At 49.4% G+C, this 18,978-nt stretch overlaps 1 protein-coding gene across 8 annotated transcripts in view; it reads left to right on the top strand.

Moving 5' to 3' along the window:
• Positions 1-18,978, top strand: part of LOC132399460 (retinoic acid-induced protein 1) — a 106,830-nt gene that overhangs the window by 29,356 nt on the left and 58,496 nt on the right. Inside the window, exon 1 of one of the 8 annotated variants that reach the window (XM_059979828.1) lies at positions 7,655-7,858. The exons of 6 other annotated variants lie outside the window; for them this stretch is intronic. The gene's annotated coding sequence lies outside the window, so the exon portion shown is untranslated. Of the gene's footprint in view, positions 1-7,654; positions 7,859-14,632; positions 15,034-18,978 lie in introns of those variants that run through there. One more of the 8 variants, XM_059979829.1, reaches the window with a different exon arrangement.

Genomic DNA, 18,978 nt, shown 5'->3' on the forward strand with positions numbered 1-18,978 from the left:
TCTGTGTGAAGAAGCTCCCCCTAATGTTCCCTTTAAACTTTTCCTCCTTAACCCTTGGAATACTGTGTGTAGTTTTGGGCTCCTTATTTAAGAAAGGATGTGTTGACATTGGAGAGGGTTCAGAGAAGATTCACTAGAATGATTCCAGGAATGAGAGGGTTAACATGTGAGGAACGTTTGACTGCTCTTGGACTGCACTCCTTGGAGTTCAGAAGAATGAGGGGGGATCTCATAGAAACATTTTGAATGTTGAAAGGCATGGACAGAGTGGATGTGGCAAAGTTGTTTCCCATGGTGGGGGAGTCTCGTACGAGAGGACATGACTTGAGGATTGCAGGGTGCCCATTCAGAACAGAGATGCGAAAATTTTTTTTAGCCAGAGGGTGGTGAATCTATGGAATTTGTTGCCATGAGTGGCAGTGGAAGCCAAGTCATTGGGTGTATTTAAGGCAGAGATTGATAGGTATCTGAGTAGTCAGGGCATCAAAGGTTATGGTGAGAAGGCAGGGGAAAGGGACTAAAAGGGAGATTGGATCAGCAGACACGATGGGCTGAATGGCCGACTTCTACTCCTTTGTCTTATGGTTTTATGATTCTGTTTATTTGGTACAATATGCTGCTTAATTGGGACAGGACATTGTTACTGAACAGTTTCTAACTAGCGTCAGTCATGTACGCTTTATGGCCATTAAACACCACACTGTGTTCAAGCAAACAATTTTTAAATAGAGTCAGTTACATGTGCTTGTGTTCAAAAAAGCAGTGATTTTTGTCACTGTTATTTGGCAAGAGATGAGCAGTGAGGCAATTCAGAACTGCTTTGCTCATTGTGGTTTCAAATGTTCAAGCTTGGAATTGCATAAAACGGCTGGGAGTGAAAATGAAGCAACTCCACTACTACAGCAGGTTAGGAACTATGAAGAATTTGAAGGCAGCAACAGTCATCTTGAATGCTACCTTTGGTTCCTATTGGACGTTCAACTCTCACCTGTGGCTCCGAGTTGTGATTTGCATGCAGCAGCAGCCACACTAGTACACTGCTTTGACAGGCGGGTCTCACGCTCGTACACCACTGCTACAGGCGGACTGAACCTGGTGAGTGTAGCCAGTGGGTCTCACGCTCGTACACCACTGCTACAGGCGGACTGAACCTGGTGAGTGTAGCCAGTGGGTCTCACGCTCGTACACCACTCCTACAGGCAGACTGAACCTGGTGAGTGTAGCAAGTGGGTCTCACGCTCGTGCACCACTCCTACAGGCGGACTGAACCTGGTGAGTGTAGCCAGTGGGTCTCACGCTCGTGCACCACTCCTACAGGCGGACTGAACCTGGTGAGTGTAGCCAGTGGGTCTCACGCTCGTACACCACTGCTGCAGGCGGACTGAACCTGGTGAGTGTAGCCAGTGGGTCTCACGCTCGTACACCACTGCTGCAGGCGGACTGAACCTGCTGAGTGTAGCCAGTGGGTCTCACGCTCGTGCACCACTCCTACAGGCGGACTGAACCTGGTGAGTGTAGCCAGTGGGTCTCACGCTCGTACACCACTGCTGCAGGCGGACTGAACCTGCTGAGTGTAGCCAGTGGGTCTCACTCTCGTGCACCACTCCTACAGGCGGACTGAACCTGGTGAATGTAGCCAGTGGGTCTCACGCTCATGTACCACTGCTGCAGGCGGACTGAACCTGGTGAGTGTAGCCAGTGGGTCTCACGCTCGTACACCACTCCTACAGGCGGACTGAACCTGGTGAGTGTAGCCAGTGGGTCTCACGCTCGTACACCACTCCTACAGGCGGACTGAACCTGGTGAGTGTAGCCAGTGGGTCACGCTCGTACACCACTCCTGCAGGCGGACTGAACCTGGTGATTGTAGCCAGTGGGTCTCACGCTCGTACACTACACCTACAGGCGGACTGAACCTAGTGAGTGTAGCCAGTGGGTCTCACGCTCGTACACCACTCCTACAGGCGGACTGAACCTGGTGAGTGTAGCCAGTGTGTCTCACGCTCGTACACCACTCCTACAGGCGGACTGAACCTGGTGAGTGTAGCCAGTGGGTCACGCTCGTACACTACACCTACAGGCGGACTGAACCTGGTGAGTGTAACCAGTGGGTCTCACGCTCGTACACCACTGCTACAGGCGGACTGAACCTGGTGAGTGTAGCCAGTGGGTCTCACGCTCCTACACCACTCTTACAGGCAGACTGAACCTGGTGAGTGTAGCCAGTGGGTCTCACGCTCGTACACCACTGCTACAGGCGGACTGAACCTGGTGAGTGTAGCCAGTGTGTCTCACGCTCCTACACCACTCTTACAGGCAGACTGAACCTGGTGAGTGTAGCCAGTGGGTCTCATGCTCAAACACCACTCCTACAGGCGGACTGAACCTGGTGAGTGTAGCCAGTGGGTCTCACGCTCATACACCACTCCTGCAGGCGGACTGAACCTGGTGAGTGTAGCCAGTGGGTCTCACGCTCCTACACCACTCTTACAGGCAGACTGAACCTGGTGAGTGTAGCCAGTGGGTCTCATGCTCAAACACCACTGCTGCAGGCGGACTGAACCTGGTGAGTGTAGCCAGTGGGTCTCATGCTCGTACACCACTGCTACAGGCGGACTGAACCTGGTGAGTGTAGCCAGTGGGTCTCACGCTCCTACACCACTCTTACAGGCAGACTGAACCTGGTGAGTGTAGCCAGTGGGTCTCACGCTCATACACCACTGCTACAGGCGGACTGAACCTGGTGAGTGTAGCCAGTGGATCTCACGCTCGTACACCACTGCTACAGGCGGATTGAACCTGGTGAGTGTAGCCAGTGGGTCTCACGCTCCTACACCACTCTTACAGGCAGACTGAACCTGGTGAGTGTAGCCAGTGGGTCTCATGCTCAAACACCACTCCTACAGGCGGACTGAACCTGGTGAGTGTAGCCAGTGGGTCTCACGCTCGTACACCACTGCTACAGGCGGACTGAACCTGGTGAGTGTAGCCAGTGGATCTCACGCTCGTACACCACTGCTACAGGCAGACTGAACCTGGTGAGTGCAGCCAGTGGGTCTCATGCTCAAACACCACTCTTACAGGCAGACTGAACCTGGTGAGTGTAGCCAGTGGATCTCACGCTCGTACACCACTGCTACAGGCAGACTGAACCTGGTGAGTGCAGCCAGTGGGTCTCACGCTCCTACACCACTCTTACAGGCAGACTGAACCTGGTGAGTGTAGCCAGTGGGTCTCATGCTCAAAAACCACTCCTACAGGCAGACTGAACCTGGTGAGTGTAGCCAGTGGGTCTCACGCTCGTACACCACTGCTACAGGCGGACTGAACCTGGTGAGTGTAGCCAGTGTGTCTCACGCTCCTACACCACTCTTACAGGCAGACTGAACCTGGTGAGTGTAGCCAGTGGGTCTCATGCTCAAACACCACTCCTACAGGCGGACTGAACCTGGTGAGTGTAGCCAGTGGGTCTCACGCTCATACACCACTCCTGCAGGCGGACTGAACCTGGTGAGTGTAGCCAGTGGGTCTCACGCTCCTACACCACTCTTACAGGCAGACTGAACCTGGTGAGTGTAGCCAGTGGGTCTCATGCTCCTACACCACTCTTACAGGCAGACTGAACCTGGTGAGTGTAGCCAGTGGGTCTCATGCTCAAACACCACTGCTGCAGGCGGACTGAACCTGGTGAGTGTAGCCAGTGGGTCTCACGCTCGTACACCACTGCTACAGGCGGACTGAACCTGGTGAGTGTAGCCAGTGGGTCTCACGCTCCTACACCACTCTTACAGGCAGACTGAACCTGGTGAGTGTAGCCAGTGGATCTCACGCTCGTACACCACTGCTACAGGCAGACTGAACCTGGTGAGTGCAGCCAGTGGGTCTCATGCTCAAACACCACTCTTACAGGCAGACTGAACCTGGTGAGTGTAGCCAGTGGATCTCACGCTCGTACACCACTGCTACAGGCAGACTGAACCTGGTGAGTGCAGCCAGTGGGTCTCACGCTCCTACACCACTCTTACAGGCAGACTGAACCTGGTGAGTGTAGCCAGTGGGTCTCATGCTCAAAAACCACTCCTACAGGCGGACTGAACCTGGTGAGTGTAGCCAGTGGGTCTCAAGTTCATACACCTTCCTGCAGGCGGACTGAACCTGGTGAGTATAGCCAGTGGGTCTCACGCTCCTACACCACTCTTACAGGCAGACTGAACCTGGTGAGTGTAGCCAGTGGGTCTCACGCTCGTACACCACTGCTACAGGCGGACTGAACCTGGTGAGTGTAGCCAGTGGGTCTCACGCTCCTACACCACTCTTACAGGCAGACTGAACCTGGTGAGTGTAGCCAGTGGGTCTCACGCTCCTACACCACTCTTACAGGCAGACTGAACCTGGTGAGTGTAGCCAGTGGGTCTCACGCTCCTACACCACTCTTACAGGCAGACTGAACCTGGTGAGTGTAGCCAGTGGGTCTCACGCTCCTACACCACTCCTACAGGGGGACTGAACCTGGTGGATGTAGCCAGTGGGTCTCACGCTCCTACACCACTCTTACAGGCAGACTGAACCTGGTGAGTGTAGCCAGTGGGTCTCACGCTCGTACACCACTCTTACAGGCAGACTGAACCTGGTGAGTGTAGCCAGTGGGTCTCACGCTCATGCACCACTGCTGCAGGCGGACTGAACCTGGTGAGTGTAGCCAGTGGGTCTCACACTCGTGCACCACTCCTACAGGCGGACTGAACCTGGTGGATGTAGACAGTGGGTCTCACGCTCATATACTACTGCTGCAGGCGGACTGAACCTGGTGAGTGTAGCCAGTGGGTCTCACGCTCGTACACCACTCCTACAGGCGGACTGAACCTGGTGAGTGTAGCCAGTGGGTCTCACGCTCGTACACCACTGCTACAGGCGGACTGAACCTGGTGAGTGTAGCCAGTGGGTCTCACACTCGTGCACCACTCCTACAGGTGGACTGAACCTGGTGAGTGTAGCCAGTGGATCTCACGCTCGTACACCACTGCTACAGGCAGACTGAACCTGGTGAGTGCAGCCAGTGGGTCTCATGCTCAAACACCACTCTTACAGGCAGACTGAACCTGGTGAGTGTAGCCAGTGGGTCTCACGCTCGTACACCACTGCTACAGGCGGACTGAACCTGGTGAGTGTAGCCAGTGGATCTCACGCTCGTACACCACTGCTACAGGCAGACTGAACCTGGTGAGTGCAGCCAGTGGGTCTCACGCTCCTACACCACTCTTACAGGCAGACTGAACCTGGTGAGTGTAGCCAGTGGGTCTCATGCTCAAAAACCACTCCTACAGGCGGACTGAACCTGGTGAGTGTAGCCAGTGGGTCTCAAGTTCATACACCTTCCTGCAGGCGGACTGAACCTGGTGAGTATAGCCAGTGGGTCTCATGCTCCTACACCACTCTTACAGGCAGACTGAACCTGGTGAGTGTAGCCAGTGGGTCTCACGCTCGTACACCACTGCTACAGGCGGACTGAACCTGGTGAGTGTAGCCAGTGGGTCTCACGCTCCTACACCACTCTTACAGGCAGACTGAACCTGGTGAGTGTAGCCAGTGGGTCTCACGCTCGTACACCACTGCTACAGGCGGACTGAACCTGGTGAGTGTAGCCAGTGGGTCTCACGCTCCTACACCACTCTTACAGGCAGACTGAACCTGGTGAGTGTAGCCAGTGGGTCTCACGCTCCTACACCACTCTTACAGGCAGACTGAACCTGGTGAGTGTAGCCAGTGGGTCTCACGCTCCTACACCACTCTTACAGGCAGACTGAACCTGGTGGATGTAGCCAGTGGGTCTCACGCTCATATACTACTGCTGCAGGCGGACTGAACCTGGTGAGTGTAGCCAGTGGGTCTCACGCTCGTACACCACTCCTACAGGCGGACTGAACCTGGTGGATGTAGCCAGTGGGTCTCACGCTCGTACACCACTCCTACAGGCGGACTGAACCTGGTGAGTGTAGCCAGTGGGTCACACGCTCGTACACCACACCTACAGGCGGACTGAACCTGGTGAGTGTAGCCAGTGGGTCTCACGCTCGTACACCACTCCTACAGGCGGACTGAACCTGGTGAGTGTAGCCAGTGGGTCACGCTCGTACACTACACCTACAGGCGGACTGAACCTGGTGAGTGTAACCAGTGGGTCTCACGCTCGTACACCACTCCTACAGGCGGACTGAACCTGGTGAGTGTAGCCAGTGGGTCTCACGCTCCTACACCACTCTTACAGGCAGACTGAACCTGGTGAGTGTAGCCAGTGGGTCTCACGCTCGTACACCACTGCTACAGGCGGACTGAACCTGGTGAGTGTAGCCAGTGTGTCTCACGCTCCTACACCACTCTTACAGGCAGACTGAACTTGGTGAGTGTAGCCAGTGGGTCTCATGCTCAAACACCATTCCTACAGGCGGACTGAACCTGGTGAGTGTAGCCAGTGGGTCTCATGCTCATACACCACTCCTGCAGGCGGACTGAACCTGGTGAGTGTAGCCAGTGGGTCTCACGCTCCTACACCACTGCTACAGGCGGACTGAACCTGGTGAGCGTAGCCAGTGGGTCTCACGCTCCTACACCACTCTTACAGGCAGACTGAACCTGGTGAGTGTAGCCAGTGGGTCTCACGCTCGTACACCACTGCTACAGGCGGACTGAACCTGGTGAGTGTAGCCAGTGGATCTCACGCTCGTACACCACTGCTACAGGCGGACTGAACCTGGTGAGTGTAGCCAGTGGGTCTCACGCTCCTACACCACTCTTACAGGCAGACTGAACCTGGTGAGTGTAGCCAGTGGGTCTCATGCTCAAACACCACTCCTACAGGCGGACTGAACCTGGTGAGTGTAGCCAGTGGGTCTCATGCTCAAACACCACTCCTACAGGCGGACTGAACCTGGTGAGTGTAGCCAGTGGGTCTCATGCTCGTACACCACTGCTACAGGCGGACTGAACCTGGTGAGTGTAGCCAGTGGATCTCATGCTCAAACACCACTGCTGCAGGCGGACTGAACCTGGTGAGTGTAGCCAGTGGGTCTCACGCTCGTACACCACTGCTACAGGCGGACTGAACCTGGTGAGTGTAGCCAGTGGGTCTCACGCTCCTACACCACTCTTACAGGCAGACTGAACCTGGTGAGTGTAGCCAGTGGGTCTCACGCTCGTACACCAATCTTACAGGCAGACTGAACCTGGTGAGTGTAGCCAGTGGGTCTCATGCTCAAACACCACTCCTACAGGCGGACTGAACCTGGTGAGTGTAGCCAGTGGGTCTCACGCTCGTACACCACTGCTACAGGCGGACTGAACCTGGTGAGTGTAGCCAGTGGGTCTCACGCTCCTACACCACTCTTACAGGCAGACTGAACCTGGTGAGTGTAGCCAGTGGGTCTCACGCTCGTACACCACTGCTACAGGCGGACTGAACCTGGTGAGTGTAGCCAGTGTGTCTCACGCTCCTACACCACTCTTACAGGCAGACTGAACCTGGTGAGTGTAGCCAGTGGGTCTCATGCTCAAACACCACTCCTACAGGCGGACTGAACCTGGTGAGTGTAGCCAGTGGATCTCACGCTCGTACACCACTGCTACAGGCGGACTGAACCTGGTGAGATAGGAAGTGAAGTCAGCTCTGGTGGATGAGATCAACAGGGGGATCCAGTGGTCAGGAAGGCGGTTCTGCAACACTCCATGGAGAACAAAGAGCATGATGAGGTGCAGAAGAAGTCGTAGTCATCCACTGTGACCAAAGAAGACCCCAGTGTGATGACTATTCGAGGAAGACCCCAGTGTGGATGACTACTTATTCCACTGGACCCGAGCTTCCAAGGTAATTGCCCTGGTATGATGGTTTTTTCCACTTTAAAAACTCTCCTGTAGAGGTTTCTTGCCTTCGTTGGGTATGACAGACAACCACCTGGAGTATTGGTAGTGTTCTAGTTTGTTCTATTTCATTTAAATACATAATTTGTTGCTCAGGTTAACACTTGTTTGTCTTTTTATACCTTTTTAACCATGAAACTTCAGTTAATTGGGCCAAACTGAAATGGTCCTGATGTGTCCCAGTTAACCAGAATCCACTGTACTTAAATAGTATATCCTTAGAATATCTTTCAATAATTTATCCACTACTGATAACAGGCTCACTAGACTATCATTTCCCAACTTGCTCTTTGAGCCTTTCTTAAACAATAGAACAACATTAGCTAGCTTCTAATTCTCTGGCACTTTTCCCATAGTTAAGGATGTTTTAAATTCCTCTGCTAGGGTGGTCTATATTATTATCCCATTAACATGGTCATCCCTTTCTTATTCCTCAGTTCCATCCATATAACTTCAGTAGAAGAGCCCTCCAGTTTGTACTGTCTGAATGCTGCTACGATATTTTTCTGCACAAATAATGCCACCCTTTAGTGCCTCCTGCTGTACAATGGGATCTACCCTACAACCAAGACTCACTAATGACTACGTCATAATTCCACTTGTTGATCCATGCTCTAAGCTCATCCATCTAAACTACAATATTCTTTGCAATGTAGTGGACAAACCTAAGTACATTCGTCCCACCAGGCTCAACCTTTCCTTTCCTGTCTTTGCATGTAGGCTTAATGTCTACTTTGTCCACAACCACTCCACTAGCTGGCCTGGTACAGTGATTCCCATTCCTCTGCAACTCTAGTTGAAACCTCCTGGAGCAGCCCCAGCAAGCCTTTCTGCAGGGATATTGGTTTGTTCAGATGCAAGCCACACTGACTGTACAGGTCCCACCATCCTTGTATGATGGCCCAATGATCCAAAGATCTGATCCCGCCCCCCCCCCCCCCCCGCTCCATTTTCTTAACCCTCTGTTAAATTGGATTATCTTTTTATAATAGAACTTTGACCTGCGACCAGTCTGGACGTCGGAAGTTTGGAGAGGAGGGAACTTGTCAGGTCGGCTGCCTGAGGATAAAAGGCAGGAGTGGGTTGTGGTAGCATAGTGGAATTTTGACCAAAGACCGATCAGCGTATGGGATTGATTAGTGAGAGCAAATTAAGGGAGGGCAGGAGCAAACGTAATGGCCATCATCGGAGTGGACAGAGGCAGAGTTTTGATCTGGAGTCTTCACTCAGAGAAAGTAAAGGAAAGAAAAGCTCATTTTTTGCTTCTCTTCTTTATATTGGCTCAGCTAAGACAATAGAGATGCCAGGCAGGATAGTGGAATGCTCCTCTTGTGGGATGTGGGAAGGCAGGGAGATCTCCAGTGCCCTGATGAGTACAACTACAAGAAGTGCATCCAGCTGCAGCTTCTAACTAACAGTATTAAGGAGTTGGAGCTGGAACTGGATAAACTCCAGATCATTTGGGAGGCTGAAGGGGGGATAAGTAAGGACATATAGAGAGATCGTTACACCCAAGGTGCAGGACACAGGAAACTGCGTGACAGTCAGGAGGGGGAAAGGGTCAAGGAGCCAGTTCATAGTCCCCCCGTGGCCATTCCCCTCAAAAACAGGTATATCACTTCAGGTACTGTCAGTTGGATGACCTAACACAGGAAAGTCACAGTGCTTGGGTCTCTGGCTCTGAGTTCACCTCTGTGACTCATAAGGGAAGGGGAGGGGGAGAAGAGGCATGCTGTGGTGATAGGATATTCATTAATTAAGGGAATGGACCCAAGGTTCTGTGAGTAAGAATGAGATTCCTGGATGGTATGTTGCCTCCTGGGTGCCAGAGACTGGGTTATCTCAAGTCAAGTCACTTTTTATTGTCATTTCGACCGTAACGGCTGGTATAGTACACAGCAAAAACGAGATGTTTTTCAGAACCATGATGTTACTTGACACAGTACAAAAACTACACTGAATTACATGAAAACAACACAGAAAAATGCTACACTAGATTACAGACCTACCCAGGACTGCATAGAGTGCACAAAACAGTGCAGGCATTACAATAGATAATAAACAAGACAATAGGCACAGTAGAGGGCAGTAAGTTGTTGTCAGTCCAGTCTCTTGGTATTGAGGAGTCTGATAACTTGGGGGAAGAAACTGTTACCTAGTCTGGTCGTGAGAGCCTGAATGCTTCAGAGCCTTTTCCCAGATGGCAGGAGGGAGAAGAGATTGTATGAGGGGTGCGTGGTTTCCTTCATAATGTTGTTTCCTTTGCGGATGCAGCGTGTAGTGTAAATGTCCGTAATGGCGGGAATAGAAACCCCGGTGATCTTCTCAGCTGACCTCACTATCCGCTGCAGGGTCTTGCGATCCGAGATGGTGGAATTTCCGAACCAGGCAGTGATGCAGCTGCTCAGGATGCTCTCAATACAACTCCTGTAGAATGTGTTGAGGATAGGGGGTGGGAGATGGACTTTCCTCAGCCTTCGCAGAAAGTAGAGATGCTGCTGGGCTTTCTTTGCTATGGAGCTGGTGTTGAGGGACCAGGTGAGATTCTCCGCCAGGTGAACACCAAGAAATTTGGTGCTCTTAACGATCTCTACCGAGGAGCCGTCGATGTTCAATGGGGAGTGGTCACTCCGTGCTCTCCTGAAGTCAACAACCATCTCTTTTGTTTTGTTCACATTCAGAGACAGGTTGTTGGCTCTGCACCTCCTCTCTGTAAGCTGACTGGTCATTCTTGCTGATGAGACCCACCACAGTCGTGTCATCGGCGAACTTGATGATGTGGTTCGAGCTGTGTGTTGCAGCACAGTCATGGGTCAGCAGAGTGAACAGCAGTGGACTGAGCATGCAACCCTGGGGAGCCCCCGTGCTCAGTGTGATGGTGTTGGAGATGCTGCTTCCGATCCAGACTGACTGAGGCCTCCCAGTCAGGAAGTCTAGTAACCAGTTACAGAGGGAGGTGTTCAGGCCGTAGGCTCAGCTTTCCAATCAGTTTCTGAGGAATGATTGTGTTGAATGCTGAACTGAAGTCTATGAACAGCATTCAAACATACGTGTCTTTTTTGTCCAGGTGGGTTAGGGCCAGGTGATGGTAATGGTGTCGTCTGTTGAGCGGTTGGGACGATGTGCGAACTGCAGGGGTTTCCACTGAGGGGAGCTGCAGGGTCTTGATATGCCTCATGATGAGCCTTTCGAGACACTTCATGATGATGGATGTGAGTGCAACGGGATGGTAATCGTTGAGGCAAGACACTGAAGACTTCTTCGGGATGGGGACGATGGTGGCGGCCTTGAAGCACGTTGGAACGGTGGCGCTGCTCAGGGAGATGTTGAAGATGTCAGTGAGAACATTTGCTAGCTGGTCTGCACATCCTCTGAGCACTCTACCAGGGATGTTGTCTGGTCCAGCAGCCTTCCGTGGGTTGACCCTGCACAGGGTTCTTCTCACGTCGGCCACGGTGAGACACAGCACCTGGTTCTTTGGAGGAGGAGTGGAATTCCTTACCACACGTCATTTTCCGCTTCAAACCGGGCGTAGAAGTTATTCAGCGCTTCTGGGAGGGAGGCATCACCCGCACAGGCAGGTGATGGAATGCTCAGCATTCGTAAGGGGGAAGTTGAACAGCCAGAAGTTGGGCTCCGCGTAGGTACCAATGACAAGGGTAGGACGAGAGACAAGGTTCTGCACAGGGAGTTAGGTACAAAGTTCAAGGGCAGGATCTCCAGGGTTGTGACCTTCAGGATTGCTACCCGTGCGGCATGCTAGTGAGGCTAGAACTAGGAAGATTATGCAGTTTAATATGTGGATAAGGAGTTTGTGTAGGAGGGAGGGCTTCTGATTTCTGGATCATTGGGCTGTCTTCCAGGGAAGGTGGGGCTGGTTGGTACAAAAGGGACAGCTTACACTGAGCTGGAGGGGACTGATACCCTAGTGGAAAGCTTTGTTAACGCTGCACGCTGGGGTTTAAACCAGAGCTGCAGGAGGATGGAACTCAGAGTGCCAGAACAGTTAGTGGAGAAGTTGAGGGGACACGTTGTTAACACCCCAGCCAAAGTCAGGAATCAGAAGGTTGAGCATGGTACGACTAGTGTCCTGAGCTGTATATATTTCAATGCAAGGAATATCGTAGGGAAGGCAGACGAGCTCAGGGCATGGATCAACACTTGGAATTATGATGTTGTAGCCATTAGTGAGACTTGCTTTCAGGAGGGGCAGGATTGACAGCTCAGTATTCCGGGTTCATGGCAAAGTGGGAAGAATTAAAGGGGGAGGGGTGGCTTTACTATTCAGGGAAAATGTCAAGACAGTGCTCAGCCATGACAGACTGGAGAGCTTGCCTCGTGAGATGTTGTGGGTGGAACTGAGGAATAACGAAGGTAAGACTACGTTACTAGGCCACCCAGCAGTCCATGGGATTTAGAGGAGCAAATCTGTAGAGATTGCAGGCTGCTGCAAGAAACACAAGGTTGTTATGGTAACTTTCAAAAGGACAAGATGGGATAGAGTTTGTCAATTGTGTTTCCTTCATCAGTATGTAGATGTCCCAACGAGAGAGCACGCAATGCTGCATCTGTTATCAGGGACTGAGACGGCAGGTGACAGATGTTTGTGTAGGGGAACATTGCAACCAGTGATCATAATGCCGTAAGTATGGAGAATGATGGGTCTGGTTGTTGAGTTGAGATTCTAAATTCTAAAGGCCAATTTTGATGGTATCAGCAACTATCTGGCAAGTGTGGGTTAGGACAGTGTGTTTTCTGGCAAAAGTGTACTTGGTAAGTGGGAGGCATTCAAAAGTAAAATTCTGAGAGGACAAAGATTGTATCTTTCTGCCAGAATAAAAGTTAAAGATAACAAGTTTCAAAGGTTCAAAGGTCAAATTTAATGTCAAAGAAATGTATACAATATACATCCTGAAATGTTTATTCTTCGCAGACATTAACGAAAACAGAGAAGTGCCCCAAAGAAAGAATGACAATTAAACGTGAGAACCCCAATTCCCCCGCGCATAAGCGGCAGTGAGCAATGACCCCCCCCCCCCTCCTCCACCAGCAAAATAAAACGCGCTTCGATACCATCACTGAGCTCAAGTGCGTGCTAACCAGTAGCAAAGACACAGACCAAGGTTACCGCAAAGGCTTCGTATTTCATCTGACATTCAACAAACCAAAGGGTTTCTCTCTCCCTGGCAAGGGAGAGGGAGGTATCCCCAGTTTCACAGCCAGTGGGAGACATGACAACAACCCACTGGTTTAAAATGTTAAAAGTCAATTTTGTTGCTTTTTTCAAGCTCTGTGTCCGAAGATCACAAAGATCTTGGGTCTTCGGGCCCACAACAAAATATTTTCTGGCCTCCCCGACGACACATGAGTCTCCTGCCACGACTCCGTCCCTCGATCCACCCCTCGATCCACCGTCTCCAGAGCCCTGAGATGTTAGGCTTCCGAACACGATCAAAACTCTCAGCCAAACCCTTGGCGTGTTAAATAGCGGCCAGTCATGGAACCCTGAGAACGGGTCCCATTCCCGCAAAGAGGCGAAGCCTGCACATAACTCCAGGTCAGGGTCTTGAAAAGAACCCTGAAAGGGAAAAATAAAGATATTAAAGGTAGAAATAGAGCTGTTTCCGAAGATGCAAGCAAAGAAGTCGCCATTAGGTGCCATCATTCCTCCTAAGCTCCTCAATATTTCAAGAGATATTGAGGCCCTGGTTAAGAAAAAAAAAAGCAGTTATCAGCAGGGCTAAAAGAAGGCATGAGGTTGCCCTAGCAGATGAGCTGAAGGAGAATCCTAAGGGATTCTACAGAAATGTTAAGAGCAACAGGATTGGAAGGGATAAAATTGGTCCTCTGGAAGATCAGAGTGGTAATCCATGCGTGGAGTCAAAAAAGAGAGGGCAAAATCTTAAATGATTTTTTTGCATCTGTATTTACTCAGACAGACACAAGATGTAGTCTATATGGACTTTAGCCAGAAGAGAGAGGGAAGATCTTAAATGAATTTTTTGCATCTGTATTTACTTAGAGGGAGTGAGGCAAAGCAGCAATCAACAGATTACAGATGAGGAGATGTTTGGTGCCTTGAAGCAAATTAAGTTGGATAAATCCTCAGGGCCTGACAAGGTGTACCCTCAGGCCCTGCAGGAGGCAAGTGCAGAAGTTGCCGGGGCCCTAGCAGAGATATTTAAATCATCCATAGTAACAGGTGAGTTACTAGAGAATTGGAGGATAGCCAATGTTGTTCTGCTGTTTAAAAAAGGCTCTAAATATAAACCAGGAAATTATAGGCTGGTGAGCCTGACATCAGTAGTGGGGAAGATATTAGAAGGTATTCTAAAGGACTGGATATATGAGTATTTGGAAAGACATGGACTGATTAGGGATGGTCAGCTTGGCTTCCTGCATGGTAGGTCATGTCTAACAAATCTTGTAGAGTTTTTTGGGGAAGGTGCCGGGAAAATTGTTGAGGCAAGGCAGTGGATGTAACCTTGATGAACTTTAACAAGGCCTTTGACAAGGTCCTGCATGGGAGGCTGGTAAAGGAGGTTCAGTCGCTCGGCATTCAAGATGAGCTAGTAAATTGGATTAGACGTTGGCTTTGTGGGAGAATCCAGACAGTGGTAGTAGATGGTTGCCTCTCTGACTGGAGTCCTGTGACTGTGCCACATCGCTTGGTGCTTGGTCATTGTTGTTTGTTATCTATATCCCTCACAGTCCTCAGCAGCCCTGTGTCCACCGTGGAGAACTTCAGGTTCCTGGGAACCACCATCTCTCAGGATCTGAAGTGGGAGCAGAACATCAGCTCCATCCTGAAGAAGGCCCAGCAGCGGATGTACTTCCTGCGGCTCTTGAGGAAATACGGTCTGCCTCAGGAATTGCTGCTGCAGTTCTATACTGCAGTCATTGAGTCTGCCCTGTGCACCTCCATCACTGTGTGGTTTGGAGCCGCCACCAAGCAGGATAGAACCAGACTACACCGCACAGTGAGGACTGCCGAGCGCATCATTGGAGCCTCCCTGTCCTCTATTGTGGACCTGTACTCTTCCAGGTTGAAGAAGAGGACGGGGAACATCATAAAGGACTCCTTCCATCCTGCGCACGGACTGTTTGAACTGCTTCCGTCTGGTAGGTGCTTCAGATCCCTCCAGACTAAGACTAATAGGCACTGGAGAAGCTTTTTCCCTACTGCGGTCACTTTGCTGAACAGTTAACTGTTGGTTAACTGTCGGCTAACTATTACTTGGATTGCACTACCTGTATGTATAATCTATATTTTCATTTATATTTATCATTATTATTGTTATGAGCAGAGAGACAACATCTGCCGGAAGTAAATTCCTTGTATGTGCACAGGTACTTGGCGATTAGTCTGATTCTGATCAATGATCTGGATGATAATGTGGATAACTGGATCAGCAAATTGCAGATGACACCAAGATTGGGGGTGTAGTGGACAGCGAGAAAAAGGATCAGAGCCAGTGGAATCTGGCCCAGTTGGGAAAATGGCAGATGGAATTTAATGCAGATGTGTGAGGTGTTACCCTTTGGTAGGACCGGCCAGGGTAGGTCTCATAGGGTGAACCGCAGGGAACTAGGAGCGCTGTAGAACAAAGGGATTTGGGAATACAGGTCCGTAATTCATTGAAAGTGGCGTCACAGGAAAATAGGGTTATAAAGAAGGCTTTTGGCACATTGGCCTTCATAAATCAATGTATTGATTACTGGAGATGAGATCATAAATTGGACTACTGAGTGTAGTTTTATTCACCTGCCTACAGGAAAGATGTAAATAAGGTGGAAAGAATACAGAGAAAATTTACAAGGATGTTACTGGAACTGGTGGACCTGTGTTATAGGGACTTTATTTGTTGGAAATTAGAAAGTTGATGGGAGATTTGATAGAGGTATACAAAATTATGAGGGGTACAGGTAGGGTAATTGCAAGCAGGCTTTTTCCACTGAGGTTGGGTGGGACTACAACTTGAGTTTGCCAGTTAGAGTGAAAGGTGAAAAGTTAAAGGGGAACGAGAGGGGAAACTTCTTCATTTAGAGGGTGGTGAGAGCGTGGAATGATTGGCCAGTGCAAGTGGTGCATGCAAACTCGATTTCAATGTTTAAAAGAACTTTGGATAAGTACATAGATGGTAGAGGTATGGAGGGTTATGGTCCTGGTGCAGGTTGATGGGAGTAGGCGGTTTAAATGGCTTGGCACAGACTAGATGGGCAGAAGGGCCTGTTTCTATGCTCTACTTTTCTATGACTCATAAGTAAGGAAAGGGATGAGGTCCTGAAGAGAGAATGTAGGGAGCTAGGTAGGAAGCTGAGAAGCAGGACCTCGTGTATACTATCTCTGAATTGTGCCCGTGTCACACCCCAGAGAGGGTAAACTGGAGATGAATATGTAGCTAAGGAATTGGGCAAGCTTTCAGATTTGTGGGTCATGGGGATCTCTTCCGGGAAAGTTATCACCTGTACAAAAGGGATGAGTTACTCCTGAACTCAAGGGGGCTGATATCCTTGTAGAGAGGTTTACTAAAGCTGTGGTGGGGAGTTTAAAATAGAACCAGAGTGATAGGCCAGAGGGTTGTTGCTTGGTGCAGCACGTAAGGACTCTGAGGAAGAATAGGCAGTGGGATGAGCATTTTTGCAGTTGTTTGGATGGGTTGAAATGTGTCTATTTCAGGGGTTCCCAACATTTTTATGCCATGGACCCCCACTATTATCCGAGGGCTGTGTGGACCGCAGGTTGGGAACCCCTGGTTTGTTTTGATGTGAGAAGTATCAGGAGCGAGGGCAATAAATTTACAGCATAAGTCAGTAAATGGAAATACGATATTGTGGCCATTACGGATACTTGGCTGTCACAAGGGCAGGAATGGCTGCTGAATGTTCTGCAGTTTGGGTGTTTCAAAAGGGACTAAAGAGGTGGGGAATGGCATTGATGGTAACCAGTGGTAGTATCACAGCTGCAGAAAGGGAGAACACCTGGAGGGATTGTCTCCTGAGTCAGTATGGGTGGAAGTCTGAAACAGGAAGGGAGCAAACACTCAATTGGGAGTATTCTATAGACACCCCCCCCCCCCCCCCAATAGCAACTGAGAGAGCTGCAGATCAGAAAACATACCTTGGAAAGGTATGTTGTCAGGGATGACTTCAGCTTCCCTAACACTGATTCACACCTCCTTAGCACTAAAGGTTTAGAGGGGCATAATTTATTAGGTGCATCCAGAAAGGATTCCTGACACAATATGGAGACAGGGTAACTAAAGGAAGGGCCATGTTAGATCTGGTCATTGATAGTGAACCTGGTCAGGTGACACATCTCTCAGTAGGTGAGCATTTTGGAGACAGTGATCACAACTCCATGACCTTTACCACAGCCTTGAAAAGGGATAGGAATTTACCATAAAGGAGCAGAAGGTATGGTAAAGTAATTAATTGGGGAATGGTGAATTATGATGCCACAAGGCTAGAACCTGGGAGCATAAATTGGAGATATATATACTCAGGAAAATGCACAACAGAAATGTCAAGATTGCTAGGGAACATTTGCATGGGGTTCTTTCAGGTGTAGTTGTCAGGGTCTCCTGTTTTCCCACATTCTGCTAGACAAACACTCCATTGTCCTGATCATCATTCCCACTGTTCTAACTAGGCAATAAGCCAGAAAGAAATTTAACAGAAGCTAATTCAAGCTTTGTTTCTTTAATTGAAGCCTCTTGAGTTAAAAGCTAGGCTCCCCACTCTTAACACTGCTACGATCCGACAATGGTTGCTCCCACAATGACTGTTCCACTTACACCTAGCTTTTGTTTTTATTGACCCTTGACAATAATCTGCAAGATCGCAAGTTCCAAATAAAGTCCCAAAAACCCCCCTTGCTCATTAAATCTGACACATTTTTCTTCCACAATTAACCACTCGCTCTATCCTCCCCAAAACACTTTAAGATCTATCTCATGACGACCTTAGGTCATCAAAACTTCCTTAGAGTAAAGTCAGTTTTTTTTGTCTGTTTATCCTCCTGTGAACCTACTTAAAGTAATTTTTGAGATATTAAATTTGCTATATACAGTTTCAAGAAAAAGTTTGTGAACCCTTTGCAGTTACCTGGTTTTCTGCATTAATTACTCAGAAATGTGGTCTGATCTTCTTCATCTAAATCACACTAAAAGACAAACACAATCTGTCTAAACTAATAGCACACAAACAATTGTACTTCTCATCAATACTGAGTACAGCATTTAAACAATCACAGTTGAGGTTCAAAAAAGTATGTGAACTTCTAGGTTAATGCCTTCTACAAAAGCTATTTGGAATCAGGTGAAATTGGAGGTGTGAATTGTAGAGGTGCCCTGCCCTAAAGCAAGACACACAGTCATAGATCTGTTTATGTGCACCACCCCTCAATCAAAACAACTTTTAGAGGACCTTAGAAGAAGAACTGTAGAGATGCATGAAGCTAGAAAAGGCTACATAATTCTTTCTAAAGACTCAAATGTTCATTTGTCCATCATCATCATCAGGTGCCGTGCCCAGTTTGAGCTTTGACTGCCCTGGCCCACGCACTCCTGTTTCGGGTCAAGTGGATCAATTCATTGGTATTCATTCTCTGGCTGTTGTCTCCATCATCATTTGTCTTTGTCTTCCTCTTGCTAACTCTTCTTTCCTAATCACATGTCCAATGAAGTTACGTTGCCTTTTCATGATCTCTGTTTGTGCTTGCTCTGTTCATGACATCCCCATTAGATATTCGTTTCGTCCATGATATTCTTCGCATCCTCCTCAAAAATCACATCTCTGCTGCTTCAGTTTGTTTCCTCATGTTACTAGATATTGTCCACTTTCTGAACCATATAACATAACTGGATAAACATAATGTGTCAGTACTCTGAGGCGTGTTGTCATGCCTAGTTTAGTGTTGGTCAGTTGGTCAGTGTTCATCTCATAAAGGTGTATTTTGCCATCTCAATTTTTGATGTTCATAGTAAGAGAAATTGTCTACAAATGGAGGAAACTCAGTACTGTTTCTACTGTCCCTTGGAATGGGCATCCTGCAAAGATCACGCC

Source organism: Hypanus sabinus, chromosome 9 (assembly GCF_030144855.1).
Source record: "Hypanus sabinus isolate sHypSab1 chromosome 9, sHypSab1.hap1, whole genome shotgun sequence".
Classification (NCBI taxonomy): domain Eukaryota; kingdom Metazoa; phylum Chordata; class Chondrichthyes; order Myliobatiformes; family Dasyatidae; genus Hypanus; species Hypanus sabinus.